The 15033-nt window shown below is 41.2% G+C and overlaps 1 protein-coding gene across 3 annotated transcripts in view; it reads left to right on the forward strand.

The window, feature by feature from the left end:
- The first annotated feature begins 7692 nt into the window (after positions 1 to 7692).
- The window catches only part of LOC149838528 (protein FLX-like 2), a 31162-nt gene continuing 23821 nt past the window's right edge, over positions 7693 to 15033 (forward strand). The window contains exons 1-3 of one of the 3 annotated variants that reach the window (XM_090006649.1): positions 7733 to 7820; positions 8160 to 8502; positions 8636 to 8843. The gene's annotated coding sequence lies outside the window, so the exon portion shown is untranslated. Of the gene's footprint in view, positions 7821 to 7995; positions 8503 to 8635; positions 8844 to 15033 lie in introns of those variants that run through there. The other 2 variants (XM_090006647.1, XM_090006648.1) reach the window with 2 other exon arrangements.

A 15033-nucleotide genomic window follows, 5' to 3' on the forward strand; every position in this document is an offset into this window, starting at 1 on the left:
CTTACTTCCTTATCTTCACAAATGTTGATCATTATTCACCTATATTTTATGAGAACTTCGTCAACTACACAAATATTTTTCAATGTTCGCCAATAGTGAAAAAAATAGTTAGGTGTCAACTATCATCACTGCTTGTAGTTTCTCACTAAATGCTAATATGGTTACAAACAATTATAAAATTATGACTTGACCAACGGGGGCCTCCACATGGTTGGTAGGAGCTAGCACTGCGCCTCTCCTTGAGGCGCGACATTGCTGGTTCAAAACTCAATGTTACATTGAATAATAACTGGTGGGGGTCTGCCTAACCCCCCAGCTTGCTTATAAAAAAAAAATCAGATTAATAAAAATCTTGAACTCAATGTCATACTTAATTTTCTCTAATAGTTACCTAATGCATTCTTCAGTAGCAGTTCTCATTTTACTTTCATAGATACCAAAATAACGGGAATAAGAAGTAGGAACAATAAAAAAAAATGAATAAAAATAGATAACCTCACAGTTATACTTTTTTTGTTTTAACTCAGTGAATCTGAAACCTTTTTGCCGAAAAAATGCCCTTGGTACATAGGTTTTATATCGAAATTACTTTAAAAAATATTTTTAACATAGGAACTATATTTACATCACTGAAAAGTTTGATTTCAAACTGAGAAAGTTGAGTTGCCCCAAAGGGGTTCGACGTGGTCGGATGAGGCCTAGGCTGCTAGGCAGGTGATCTAGGTTCAAATCTCATGGGCGTCGCACCTTCTGTAAGAAGGTGGCAGGCAATTCCCTGAAAGCAAGATAAAAGCCCACAGAGTTTTACGTTGCCATGATACTCATCGTAAGTGCCATAGGCAGAATCATCGCTGCTAGGTCTCTGATCCGGGAGTGGTTTCTTCGTGTAAATATAAAAAAAACATGAGTTTTGTTCTTTAGAAGCATGCTTCCTAGGAAGTTTGGGCCTTTTAAGTTGAAAACTTTTGCAGCATTTACTCTTTCTTCCACCAACCCACTTAAAAATACCTCAAATCCAGCAGTTAGGAACATTTTAGCAGACTCTTGAACTATCTCTGTTCCGGACTTCCAGTGCCCTTTATCCTACTCTTATCTAAAGATGAAAGTATCAGCAGTTGTCTCGGCCAAAACACATGCAAACAAAGAAAGAGAGAGAGGCAGACAGGATGCTATTTTGGGAGCACGCCCTTCATGACACCAGAGGACACGAATGGATATGTCGACACGACACCTACACCGACACATATGACTATCATTGTAATATTTTTAATAATACTGTAGTACATTTTTATTTGACAATAAAAATACATGTTTTATAATTAAAAATATAGCTTTTTATTGATTAAAAACTAAAATTTTGTGTCATGTTTTTTGAAAAAATTCAAACTTGCATCACATGTCATTGTGTTCATGAATCTTTGTGATATATATATATATATATATATATATATATATATATATATATATATGATTAATTTAACATTAAATAACTTAACATTAGATGGATCCAATCTTATTAAAATGATTAAAATATACTTGAAATAATTATATTTTTTTAAAATACACTGAAAGTCTTTTGAACTTAGAGGAAATAACAAAGTAACTCTATTAAGCTATCAAAATTACCTTTTTTGACCTCATAAATCATTTGTATTTAAGAAGAGTTATTATTTTAAGAGTGTTTTAGTTATTTTAATAAAGTTGAATCTATTTAATGTTAAACACAACTAGCTTAATATTATATATATATATATATAAAGAGAGAGCATGCACTTGGATTACTTATGATAAAGCTGGATATCCTTTTAAATTTTAGATTTGTTTAGATATGAGTCTGAATTGAAAATGTTTTTAAAGAACCCAAACCCATTTTATTATGTTATACCTTGTTCGACACCAAGTTGGTTTAAGTAATTCCTAATCTCTATCTTAAGTTCAGCGCCTGAGCAATTTTTAATTTTGTTAGTGATGGCAAGTCAAACCGATTCAAACCCCCAAGGCCCAACCGCATATTTTGGTTAATGCAAATGGCCAACCCAACCTCTCTTACTCAACCCAGTTTATTGGTCTCACCCCCAGTGTTCCCTTGTGACTTACATTATAAAATTGCATCTAGAGTCTGTTTTGCTTTTGTTGAGCCTTATGTAAGCTGCCCGGTTCAGGTGAATCAATACCCCAAAGGGGCAGCCCGTATACTTGAACAGTAATAGCGTGCAGGCAAAATTGTGAATGAATCAAATGCGTTGAGCTTTCTTTTGTTCACCCTCATTGTGATTGCTTATTGTGATTGCAATTCTTCTCCCTCTATTATCTTTTGCTCTCTTGTACTCTAATTACAAGTTTCTGCGACTGGCAAGCGAGCGACAAGTAGGCTTGCGGCGGTGAGGAAGAACTGTCACGTCGTGCTGGCCTATTGAAGGAAATAGGCCTATGACAAGTGCTACCAGAGCTCGTTCTCATGCTAGAGAATGGACTCAAGAGTCGGTGTCGACAGACACGTCGACAAGCTGCGATTTATGAGCAAGACATCATGGTGCCTTATCAAAACTTGCGCAACACCAAAGGTGAGATAGTTGTCGAAGCTGAGGAGATGGGTTCACCTCGGAGCCAAGAGGAGATGGATGCAACTGTCAACAGGCTGGTGCAAGATGTGACCTTGCACGAAGAAGAATTTCACGCGTAGTTGAATCATTCAGTGGATTTAATGATGTGATCTTGCTGACGAAACAGGTCACTTCGTTAATGACAACAGTGGTCGACTTGCAAACTGAAGTAGGGGAACTTTAGTTTAAGAACCGCACATTGCAGCAGACAGTGACCCTAAATGGGGGGGGAAATGGTGAGAGGTTATCAAAGATTGATGTGCCAATATCAGCAAAGTTCAATGGTTCTCGCGACAACAAGGTCATTGAGAACTTTTTGTTCCAAGTAGAAGACTACTTGGACATTCAGAATGTGATGCTTGAGGATCTCAGAATCAAGGCTGCAACAACTCTACTTGATGGAGATGTTATCGCTTGGTGGAGGCAGAAGCACAATGACATAGAAAATGGTTAATGCGTGATAGACACCTTTGACAACTTTAAAATAGAGTTGTGCAACTACTTCATGCCAAAGAATGCGCAGAGGCAGACGTACAGGATGGTAGGCGAGCTTAAACTTACTGGTTTGTTACAAGACTATATCAGAACATTCAAGAAGCTTATGTTGGAGGTGTCTAACATGTTAGAAGATGACAAGCTCAATGGGTGTATTGTGGGACTTCAGCTATGAGCACAGTTTGAAGTGGAAATGAGCAACCCCCATATTTTGGAAGACGCATATGTGACAGTCGAAAGTTTAGCTGACACTTAATGCAAGACCTTCACCCCATCAACCAAAGTCGGTAATAAGCCTGACCACAAAGGCAAAAAGGATAAACGAAGCAATAACAAATGTGAGGCATCAACACACCATCAATCCGATAAGAAACATAAGTACACAAAGTATAACAACAACAACAAGGGTGCAATTGTGACATGCTGGTTTTGTGATGATAGGCATATCGTCAGTCAGTGCCCAAAGCGCCTTGTGGAGGACGACAGGCATGTCAATGTTGCACATGCAGAATACAGTGTTACTGAGATCATGCAACCGCGAATAAGAGTCATGCGGTCGATCAATGCAGTTAGAAATTATGCAGTTGAGAACATGCAGATTAGCAAAGAACTGATGTATCTCGAAGTCATTACGAATGAAAAGTCTACTTCAGCAAAGGTAGATTCTGGGGCCACACACAACTTCGTATCGCGGGAAGAGGCAGAGCGATTGGGCTTGAAGCCCAAGCCAAAGCAGAAGACCATCAAAATAGTGAACTCTGAGGCCAAGCTCATCCTTGGTGAAGCAAGATTTGTGGCTATCCAAGTGGGGAGTTGGGTCGACAAAACCAACTTCTCTGTGGTGCCCCTGAATGATTTTAAGATGATTTTGGGTTTTGCGAAGTCAGAATGTGATGATGATACCAAAGTTTAACACCTTGACGATCATGGGGCCAAACTTGTTCCACATAGTGCAGTGCCTGACACAGAATGACAAGTCTTCAGTGTTATCGTTAATGCAGCTGAAGAAGGGTGTCAAGCATGGGTAGCAGACATTCTTTACTGTCGTGCACACAAAAGAAGGGAAGGTGTAAGCAACAGTGCCACCAACCCTAGCCCTACTGTTGGAGGAGTTTCGGGGGGTGATGCCTCCAAAATTGTCAAAGCATCATCCACTAAGACGTGAGGTTGACCATAAGATTAAGTTGATCCGGAGAGCGAAGCCTCTCATAATGGTTTCATACCGCATGGGGCCAACTGAGTTGAAAGAACTGTGCAGGCAATTGAACGAGATGTTGGATGCAGGCATCGTTCGTCCATCGAAAGCCCTATTTGATGCCCCAATCCTATTTCAGATGAAACATGATGGCTCCAAGCAATTATGTGTGGATTATCGTGCTTTGAACAAGGTCACGGTGAAGAACAAGTATTTGTTGCCACTGATAGCGGACTTGTTCGATCAACTAGGCAGTGCCTTTATCATTTTAAAGCTAGATCTGTGATCGGGTTACTGGCAGGTGAGGATTGCTGAAGGTGATGAGTCGAAGACAACTTGCGTCACCCGCTATGGTGCTTACGAATTCTTAGTAATGCCATTCGGGTTGACGAATGCTTCAGCCATGTTCACGACCCTAATGAATCAGATTTTTTACCCGTACTTAGACAAGTTCATGATAGTCTGCTTGGATGATATCGTGATTTACAACAACAACATGGAGGAATATGTCGGGCACTTGCGAACAGTGTTTCAGGTACTGAAGGAGAATAAGCTATGTGTCAAACGGGAGAAGTGTCTCTTCGGGCAGGAGGAGATCAACTTCCTTAGCCACGTTGTGGGGCGTGGTGTGCTGTGCATGGATGGACAAAAGATAAGAGTCATCCAAGAATAGGTTTCGCCAGGTAAAGTGCCAAAGTTGCGGTCATTCCTTGGTTTGACAAACTACTATCGACGTTTCATCAAAGGCTATTTTCTTATTGTTGTGCTCCTCACAGGTTTGTTAAAGAAGAATCGGGTATGGCTCTGAACAGGAGCATACCAAGATGCCTTCGACGGCTTGAAAAAAAACCTTAATGAGGGAGCTAGTGTTGTGAATACCTAATCACTCAAAACCCTTTGAGGTCCACACAGATGCGTCAGACTTTGCCATCAACGAAGTTATTATGTATAAGGGTCACCCGGTTGTATATGAGAGCCGTAAGCTAAAGAATGCAGAGAGGAGTTACACGGTGCATGAACGTGAGATGATATCCATCGTATATTGCCTCAGGACTTGACAACACTACCTTCTGGGTGCCCAGTTCATCGTCAAGATTAACAATGTAGCTATGAGCTATTTTCAGACATAGAAAAAGCTGACGTCTAAGCAAGCTCGGTGGCAGATGTTTTTGGCAGAGTTCAACTTTGCCTTAGAGTATAAGGTTGAAAAGAACAATGTTGTGGTGGATGTCTTGAGCAGTAGAGTTGCACTAGCAACTGCACACACAAAGCTTTCTGAAGTGCATTTAGATGACACATTGCTGAGCCACATCCACGAAGGTATGCAACAGGATCTGACAGCACAATACCTTGTTTCTCTAGCGTAGGCGAGGAAGACTCGACAATTTTGGCTATAGGATGACCTCTTTGTGACAAAAGGGAAACATGTCTTCGTGCCACAGTGGGGAAGCCTCCATGAAGAACTGCTTAAGGAGTGCCATGATACACTATGGGCCGACCATTCTGGTGAGGAGCAGACCTTACCACTTCATGAGTGCGGCTACTATTGGCTGCAGACAAGGGACGACGTGGAGAGGTATGTACGAACTTGCCTCATCTGTGAGCAAGATAAGGTGATAAACCAGAAGGCTGTCAGTCTCCTTGAACCTCTACAAATTCCAGAACGTCCTTCAGATAGCATCTCCATGGACTTCATTGTTAGTCTGCCAAAGGTAAAGGGCCTCAATTTTATTCTGGTCATGGTAGATCGTTTCTCAAAGTATGTCACCTTCATCCCAACTTCTAAGGAGTGCCCTGCAGAGTTGTTTGTAATACATGTGGTAAGCACTGGGGCATACCAAAGAGCATTGCGAGTGATCGCAATGCTCGCTTTACGAGTGATCGCAATGCTCGCTTTACGAGTAAGTTCTGACATGAAGTATTTCAGCTACTTGACCATGATTTGCTGTTTTCAACAAGCTTCCATCCGCAGACAGATGGATAAATAGAGCGCATCAACGAGATACTGGAGCAGTACCTTAGGCATTTTGTTAGTGTCAATCAGAAAAATTGGGTGAAACACCTTGATGTGACACCGTTTTGTTACAACCTGCAGAAGAGCGAGTGTTCAGGGCACAACCCATTCGAGATAGCCATGTTTCAGCAGTAACTGACCCCGTACACTCTTGTGGTGCAAGAAAAAGGAAGGTCATCCTTCGACTATTAGTTTGTTCAAGACTGTCATGAGCATAATGAGTTGACAAATGCATCCTTACACAAGGTGACAAAGAGAATGAAGAAGTGAGCGAACAAACATCGTCGGCCCGATAGGTTCTAAGTTGGGGACCAAGTGTTGGTGAAGTTATATCCAGGTTGCACATGCATCTTTTGCGGGCGGCACTGCGAACTGCTAAGAAAGTATAAAGAAACCTTCACCATCACAAAGAATGTGAGCAAGCTGGTGTACAAGTTGGAGTTGCCCCCAGACTTCAAGGTGCACCTGGTGTTCCATGTGTGCAACCTCAAGCAGTTTCATCCAGACGATGAAGACCCAGAACACATCATGCCACAACATGTTTGCATTATGTAGAGGGCCCCAACAACACAACGGGTCAAGAAGCATCTCAGTTAGATCCTTCGTCATAAGGTCAACTATTTGGGCAAAATGAAGAAATACTTAGTGCAGTGGGAGAAAACAATGAAACCTACGTAAGAGCTAGCTTTTTGGATGAACAACCGCTACCCGTCTGAAGTCAGAGCTTACCATAAAACAGATGACGTCGAAGACGACACATGATTTGAAGGGGAGAGCATGTTTCTTTGTGACTTATATTGTAAAGTTGCGTCTAGAGTCTGTTTTGCTTTTGTTGAGTCTGATATAAGCTGCCCGGTTCAGGTGAATCAATACCCCGAAGGAGGAGCCCGTATACTTGAACTGTAATAGTCTGCGGGTAAAATTATGAATGAATCAAATGCATTGATATTTCTTTTGTTCACCCTCGTTGTGATTGCAATTCTTCTCCCTCTATTCTCTCTTGCACTCTGATTACAAGCTTTCGCGATTGACAAACGAGCGATAAGTAGGCTTGCGGCGGTGAGGAAGGACCATCGCGCCACGCTAACCTATAGAAGGAAATAGACCCGTGACACCTAGAGCCCTAGAGAGTCTGAACCCAACATGGGTTCCATCCACGGATGTTGGTCTGTGTTTCGTCCCGAGTCTCTTCTCTCTTGATGCATTTGGTACGGATTATCCAGGATAACGGTCCAAGACCCTAGTCCGACCATTTTTTTTTCTTTATCTTTTCTACAGAGAAAGCTAGGGTTAGACCTTACCAGTTATACAACCATACCATTTGGGGTTCGAACTTGCAACGTCCCAATACAAGGTGCCAGCCCGTTGCTAAGTCCGACCATATATTCAAAGAAAGAGAGTTCTACCCTAGGGTTTCTCTCTCTCTCTCTCTCTCTCTCTCGGCACGAGAAATGGTGCGGTGCTCCGGCCAATAATCGAACGGCTGAGGCTGTGCGACACTCATCCCCCATCGGCAAGTTCTCTCTCTCTCTGTGTTGTTAAGAAACTAGGATTGAAACCGTCAACTCCGATTTCCTCTTTCCCCCATATTCCAGGGGTTTTCTATTTTGTAAATTATTTGTTATGTTTCATTCCCTCTGAAAGTTTTTCTGTATTACCTTCCTATCTTCTTATATATGACTCCCTAAGGTTGATAATCCTATGATATGTGTTTTGTTCTCATTTTTTGAGTTTTTGTTGGGAATCATGTGTTATATTCCATCCGAATATCGAATGGTATTATTGTCAATTTAAAAGCGCTGTAAATTCATCAGAAATCGCGTTTCTCATACCGCGCACTTTGCATGAGCAGCATTGAGCATTCCTTGATGGCTGTTTGTACCAATTCCATGCAATGAATCGACTCTTTGATACACATAGGGCTGGGGTTTCATAAGGGATGCGTCTGGCTCGACTCCGGTCTTGGTTCATGTAGTGGGTGTAAAGGTGCATCTTTATTGGGTGGAATCCCCATCTTTTCATAATCTTGTGGACACAAAGCTAGGACTTTGCAGAAAGCAAGTCATGGTGGAACTTCGGTTGGGAACTTCTTGGGTGGCCAAGATCTCGCGTTTGTTGAATCAGGCTGGACTTGGTTTGCCAACATCGATTGATTGACGTAGGATACAAAAAAAAAATCTGTAGAGTTTTGAAAGGTTGGTGTTATATCTAATGCGAATTTTGTATTTGTGATCTGACCTTGTGCGTCTCTATTTTGGAATCTAATAGGTCGAATGAGGACATGGATTTGTTAACTTTCTGGCTTATCTCACTCTCTCTGAATTGTAGGGTTTGAACTTTCATTGTGTTAAGCACTTTTTTTTTACTTGGAGAAACCGCCCCAGGATTAGAGACGTAGTCTCTCTGGCTCTGCCTGCCGTACATACTGTCGCTGTCCTGGTCGCATAAGACTCCAAGAGCTTACCCCTCACCCCCAGGTTGCCGCCACGCTCGGGCTTGCGCGGGAGGTGACACTCATTGTGTTAAGCACTTGAAGGTTAGTTTCTTCACTCTTTAGTTGGTTAATTTCCTGCTGCTTCTATAAATAGTGAAAATGACCACTTCGTTGCCATTCTTGTGAAGGAGTTGGAGTTTGACTCATTTCCGGATCAGATGCGTTGTTGTGCCACATGTTGTTGGGACTTGATAATAAGCATTGAATGGAAATCCTTGATAATTGCATGGTTATAATTTTGATGGTGAACATAACTTCTGTTACTGTTATTTCCGTATTTTATGGTACATGAAAAAGAAGGGCCATGCTCAATGTGGTCCCATACTTCAGAGTTCTGGGGAGGGACACACTGGGGTCGGTCCCAGTCTTCTGCTTTTCTGCAACAAGTGGTGGCCCTCAGTTCTCGAACTGTATCTCCATTCTGACATCCTGAAGACTTATTGTTGCGCCAAGAAATGGCTCTCAAATGGATCAACATATGATATATTACATTTCCAGGATGGTAGTGAGAAGCAACCAATATATTTTACGTATCTTCCTCTTTCAACATACTTCACATCGTTTTTTAGAAGTTCAACATATGACTCTCTGTTTGAGGTCATAATATCACTCCCAACTAACTTAGCACCTTTGAAAGCTTTCTAGACATGGAGTCAGTTGAGGTCACCATGAAAAGGATTGCTTCCTAATATATTTGGTGCAGGAAATTCTGAGTAACTTTTATGTTCAAGCTAAATGTGATCTTGTAAATGTATGGAAGATACCAATAGATATCCGGTTTCCTAATTTATGTGATTTTATTTTTGTTTTAAGTTTGATTTAATTGGACTAATATTCAGAATGATTATTTTATTTCCATGAGGGCCATTGGTTGGTGTAATTGTAAAATGCTTGAAAACATGTGTTTAAGTCTTGATAGCGCCCACTTCTTGCAAAAAGTGGTAGAAATCTAGGACTGACTCCAGTATCCCCTCCCCATCCCCACGAAGTGGTGGCCTGCACTTGGTAGGCCCTATTGTTTTAATGATTGATTTTGATGAGACTCCGACTCAAATATAGATTTGGTTTCTGACCAAAACTAACTACATAAATGGTTGTAAATTGGGTTCAGTTTTCTTTTTTGTATTTGCACCAGATCTGGTTTGGAGATAATCAAATCAATAATGGATCTGATTAATGCATATTTGATTAAGTTGATTTGTCGATCTTAGATCCAATCTGTATCCAACCCATTAATTTTCTTATTCTTGATGCTCATCCTAGTGATTCGGGGGCGCACTATCAATTTCAAGGAGTGTAATCTGAATCAGGAATCTATGATTCATGTTCAGGAATTTAAATCATATAATTCTTTCGGCTGGGTAAATCCTATGACTGTAGCTTGGAAGAAAATTGACTTGGTGTGGATCAATTTGTGTCAAGGTAGTGGTTGTGGGTACATGAGTTGAATTCAGTTTATTAACTCTTCATGCTTGAGTTTGTTAAATGCAAGATTGACTTTGACTCAAGTTCAGTTGAGCCTTAACAGTGAAGCTTGGGTTCAGCTTGATTAAACTTAATAAAAATTTTGTTCTAACTATAATAATAGAAGATGGAATTTGAACCTTTGACCTATATACATGTATGAGGCAAGAACAAGAGAGCTATATATATATGTGTGTGTGTGTGTGTGTGTGTGTGTGTGTGTGTGTGTGTGTGTGTGTGTGTGTGTTTTGGGGGTGGGGGGGGGGAATGGAAACCTACAGTATGGTCACAGTGCTAAATGAAACTGTTAAATTGTATTGCATACTTATTGAAATCCTACATGTATATTTTATATACATAAAGAGAGATACATATACATATATATTTTATATATATGTACATGTATCTATCTACCTATATATTTACAAATATATATTTTCTTTTGTATTAGCCGTAGGGGTATTTTAGTCTTCTTTCTATTTTACGCATATTCATATTTTTGACTATGTTTGTATGTTATTTAATTTTCATTTTTATTTTTTTACTTTTCCTTTACGCACTTTATGTACCTTGGGGGGCCCACACTCTAGTCGTTGGGCCCCTCCAATGGTCATAAATGTGACCGTTGGAGGGGCTCCAACGACTAGATGTGGAGCCCCTCCAAGGCTTATTCAATGCCCTATAAATATGGGCTTCTCCTTTTGTATTAGTGGGGGCTTTGAGTCCAAGTCATTTATTGTTCAATAAAGTTTTCCATATTCTATTATATCTTTGTGCATTCGTGAGCTATTGTGGGTAGTGCCTTTGTGCACAAGTGTTCTAAGTGTCCTTATTGTGCCTTCGTGCACACTTCATTCATCAAGAACTTAGTATCTTGATCATAGTGTCCTTTTTGAAGACACTTTTACATGGTATCAAAGCAAGATTATTATTGAAGAGGATCGTGTGCCTCGAAAGTCATGCACCTACCTTTCTCTTGAATTTGAGCGTGGAGAACTCTTACAATATATATCGTGAGAATCATACCACATCTAGATTTTTCTCTAGATCGACCCATTGGTGCTAAGAATTCCCTCACTCTATATTCTTTTCCATTACAAATGGGGGAAAAAGACTCATTTCTCTCTTGGGTTCAAAATTCAAACTCAATGGCTCAAATTATCATGTTTGGGCCGACAATATGGAAGCCCACATCAAGGGTAAAGGGCTTGGGGGATATGTCAAAGGCTCAATACCGGAACCGGAACTGGAACCGGAACTAAAGATTACCTTGGTGGAACAAGGAGAAATAAAGATTCTTGAAGGCGAAGAAAGAATCAACGCCCTTGAAGACTATAGTAAGAAACATGAAGAATGGAAGATGAGAAATTTCAAAATCCTATCATGGATCTTCTCATCCGTTGAGACAAAATTTAATGCCATCATTATCAAATTCAAAAATGCTTCTCAAGCATGACAATATCTTGAAAAAATGTACACATCAAGGGACTTTACTCATAAGTACTATCTTCAAAAAAGGGCTTTGACCCTCCAACAAAGCGAAATGATTATTAGAGAGTATTTCACGGAGTTGTCCTCTATTTGGTATGATACCATGCTTGAGCCCAAATGGAGTGGAGAAGCCATTGAGCTTAGGCATAAACAATTGGAAGATGATCGTTTTTTAACTTTCTAAATGGGCTTAGACTCGAATTTGAACAAATACGATCCTGTCCTTTATCCTCGTTTACTTTCCCTTCTCTTGAAAACATAATTACAAAATTAAGTGGAGAAGAAACCCGTATGGGTATAAGCAAAAATAACCCAAGTGTTCTTGCAACACCTTCCAACCAAGAAGAACGTGAAGGTGTTAATGCTGTTTAAAGATCGGGAAATAATTTAAAAACTTACAAACCTCCTCATTTCAAAAATCAAAATCAAGGAGCAAGGGAAAATAGTGGGCAAGGTGGAAAAAGAGATTATAGCAAAATTGTGTGCCACTTTTGTAACGAACAGGGGCAAATCAAACCGGTGTGCCCAAAGTGGAAGAAGTTGCTAACCATGGATACCACATCTCAGTTTAAAAAAGAAGAATGTTCATCTTCTTCCAATGAAACTCTCTTTTTGCATCAAATTATGGAAGCACTTCAACCTCTTCTTAAAGGTGCAATTTTGGGAGCCGCCATGTCAACTTTTTCTCCTTCCGGTAAGACTTCTTGGCTTTTAGATTCAAGTGCCTCTTTTCATGTGTCCCCAAGTATTTGTTCTTTTTTCGAATATTCAAAAAATTCTTCTCCATCCTTTGTTTCAACCACGGATAAAACTTTCCTTGAAATCAAAGGAATTGGAAACTTTAAAAAATAAGGTTTTTTTATCCCAAAAATTAGATTTATTCCAAAATTAAACTTAAATTTACTTTCAGTCTCTCAAGTCTCGAACCATGGATGTGATATAAAATTCTCATCTAATAAATGTTGGATACAGGATCGCCGGTTCGAGAGGTTGATTGGGGATGACTCTAGGAGGGGAGATCTATACTATGTCGACTCTCTTCAAATTTCAAAGAACTCTACGTCATAAGTAGAGTATTGGCACCTCGACTGAGTCAACTTTTCACTAAAGAATGCGATGGGCCTGCGGTTCTGACTCAAGACGACACCAATTCTCACTTTAGAGGCGTCACACTCAACCTCAAAAACTGCGCTAAAATCAGGAAGGGTTAGGATGGGGGCACTAGTCATTTTCTCTTTGATGACCGTGAATGCTTTGCCCACGACTGAAGTCCAATGGAAACTAGTGCCCTTTAGGCATTCCGTGATAGGGGCCATGAGGGTGCTAAAGTTCCTCACAAAACGACGGTAGAAAGTGGCTAGCCCGTGGAAACTGCGGATTTCTCCTAAAGTCCTTGGGGTAGGCCATTCTACAATCGCACGGACTTTGGCGGGATCCGCCTTGACTCCATCAGACGACACAATAAAACCCAAAAATACCACACTTGACGTCATAAACTCACACTTCTTAGCATTCACATACAACTTCTCCTTCCTTAAAATCTCGAGGACTTGACGCAATTGACTTAAATGATCAGACAACGAAGAACTATAGACCAAACTATCATCAAAATATACTACGACAAACTTCCCTATACAAGGACGCAACACTTGGGTCATCATGTTCATGAAAGTACTCGGGGCATTTGATAACCCAAATGGCATGACTAACCACTCATACAACCCATCACGTGTTTTGAATGTCGTTTTTCACTCATCCCCCTATCGGATACGGATTTGGTGGTACCCACTTTTTAAATCGATTTTAGAGAAAATAGAGGCATCGATCAACATATCAAACATGTCATCCAACCGGGGAATGGAGAAACGGTACTTGACAGTGATGCGATTGATCACTCTATTGTCGACACACAAGCGCATGAATCCATCTTTCTTAGGTGTGAGAAGGACGGACACTGCACAAGGGTTCACACTTTCACGAATAAAACTCTTTTTGCAGTAACTCTTGAACCTGCCTCAACAACTCGGCATGTTCAGATGGATTCATGCGATACGTGGGGAGGTTAGGTAGACTCGACCCCGGGACAAAATCGATGACATGCTGCACCACTCTCATCGAAGGTAGACCATCAGGAAGGTCGTCTGGCATAATGTCGCGAAACTTCTCAACAAGGGGCACGATGTTCGCGGGAACGGGCAACGACGTACTCATAGACGGTTTAGCCACCAGGGCATAACAATAATCGTCCTCCCTACAATGGCTCAAGAAAGTCCGGTATGACAGGCCCGTGAGCCGGGGAACTCGCTCAGGCTTATCCATAATGGGAAAATCGACCTCCTTCATAGAGAGAAGGATTATCTTATGACCCTTAAAAATAAATGAGTATGTGTTCCTACGACCATCGTGAATGGTCTTGGGGTTAAACTGCCAGGGACGTCCCAAAAGAACATGACACACACTCATAGGGGTTACATCATACCACACCTCATCGTGGTAATGCTCCCCCATAGAGAACCAAACTAGACAACGTTGGGTAATGGGAACCTCGTTCCCTCTTTTGAAACACTCCATCTTGTATGGTTGGGACAATTTTTTCGTTTTCAGATTCAGGGTGGACACGACACTCTCGGAAACCATGTTCTCACAAGCCCCAGTGTCAATGATAACATCACATGCATGCCCCTCACAGTTGCACCGGGTTCTAAAAATGTTGTTTCGCAACCATTTTGCAGGGGCTGACTCTCGGGGTGCAGTCAAAACATGATGGATGAACAACAAATTTTTGACGTTACCGTCGAACTTTACAACTTCCCTCTCATTCTCTCCCTTAACCGACGACTCACCCTCATGCTCACTATCGAATGCTGACTCAACAATACCCTCGATAAAATGGGCGTTCTTGTTTACGGTGGGGCACTTGGACGCTACGTGTGCTAACTCCTGACACCTAAAACAACGGATGGTTGACTCACTAGGTTTGGACTTGGACCTGGTATGGAATGCTGGCCCAGACTGGTCAGACTTGCTAGGGTCAACTCTTGGGGTGGGCTTTGAGTCTTTCTTCTTAGGGGAGCTCGCTCTCCTGGTTGGGAAACTCGACTTGGGTCGACTGGACTGGTCACTTCCGGAAACTCTATATTCTTGCCTCCTTTTCAACTTTTCCTTCACATTCATGGCATAACTGCTGGCCTGATCCAATGACTCGACTGTGATACAACTGAAATCATCAGAAATAGCAGAACGAAGACCAGAAATATACCTCGTGACCTGCTGATGG

Source organism: Nuphar pumila, chromosome 5, assembly GCF_984573655.1.
Source record: "Nuphar pumila chromosome 5, dmNupPumi1.hap1.1, whole genome shotgun sequence".
Classification (NCBI taxonomy): Eukaryota; Viridiplantae; Streptophyta; class Magnoliopsida; order Nymphaeales; family Nymphaeaceae; genus Nuphar; species Nuphar pumila.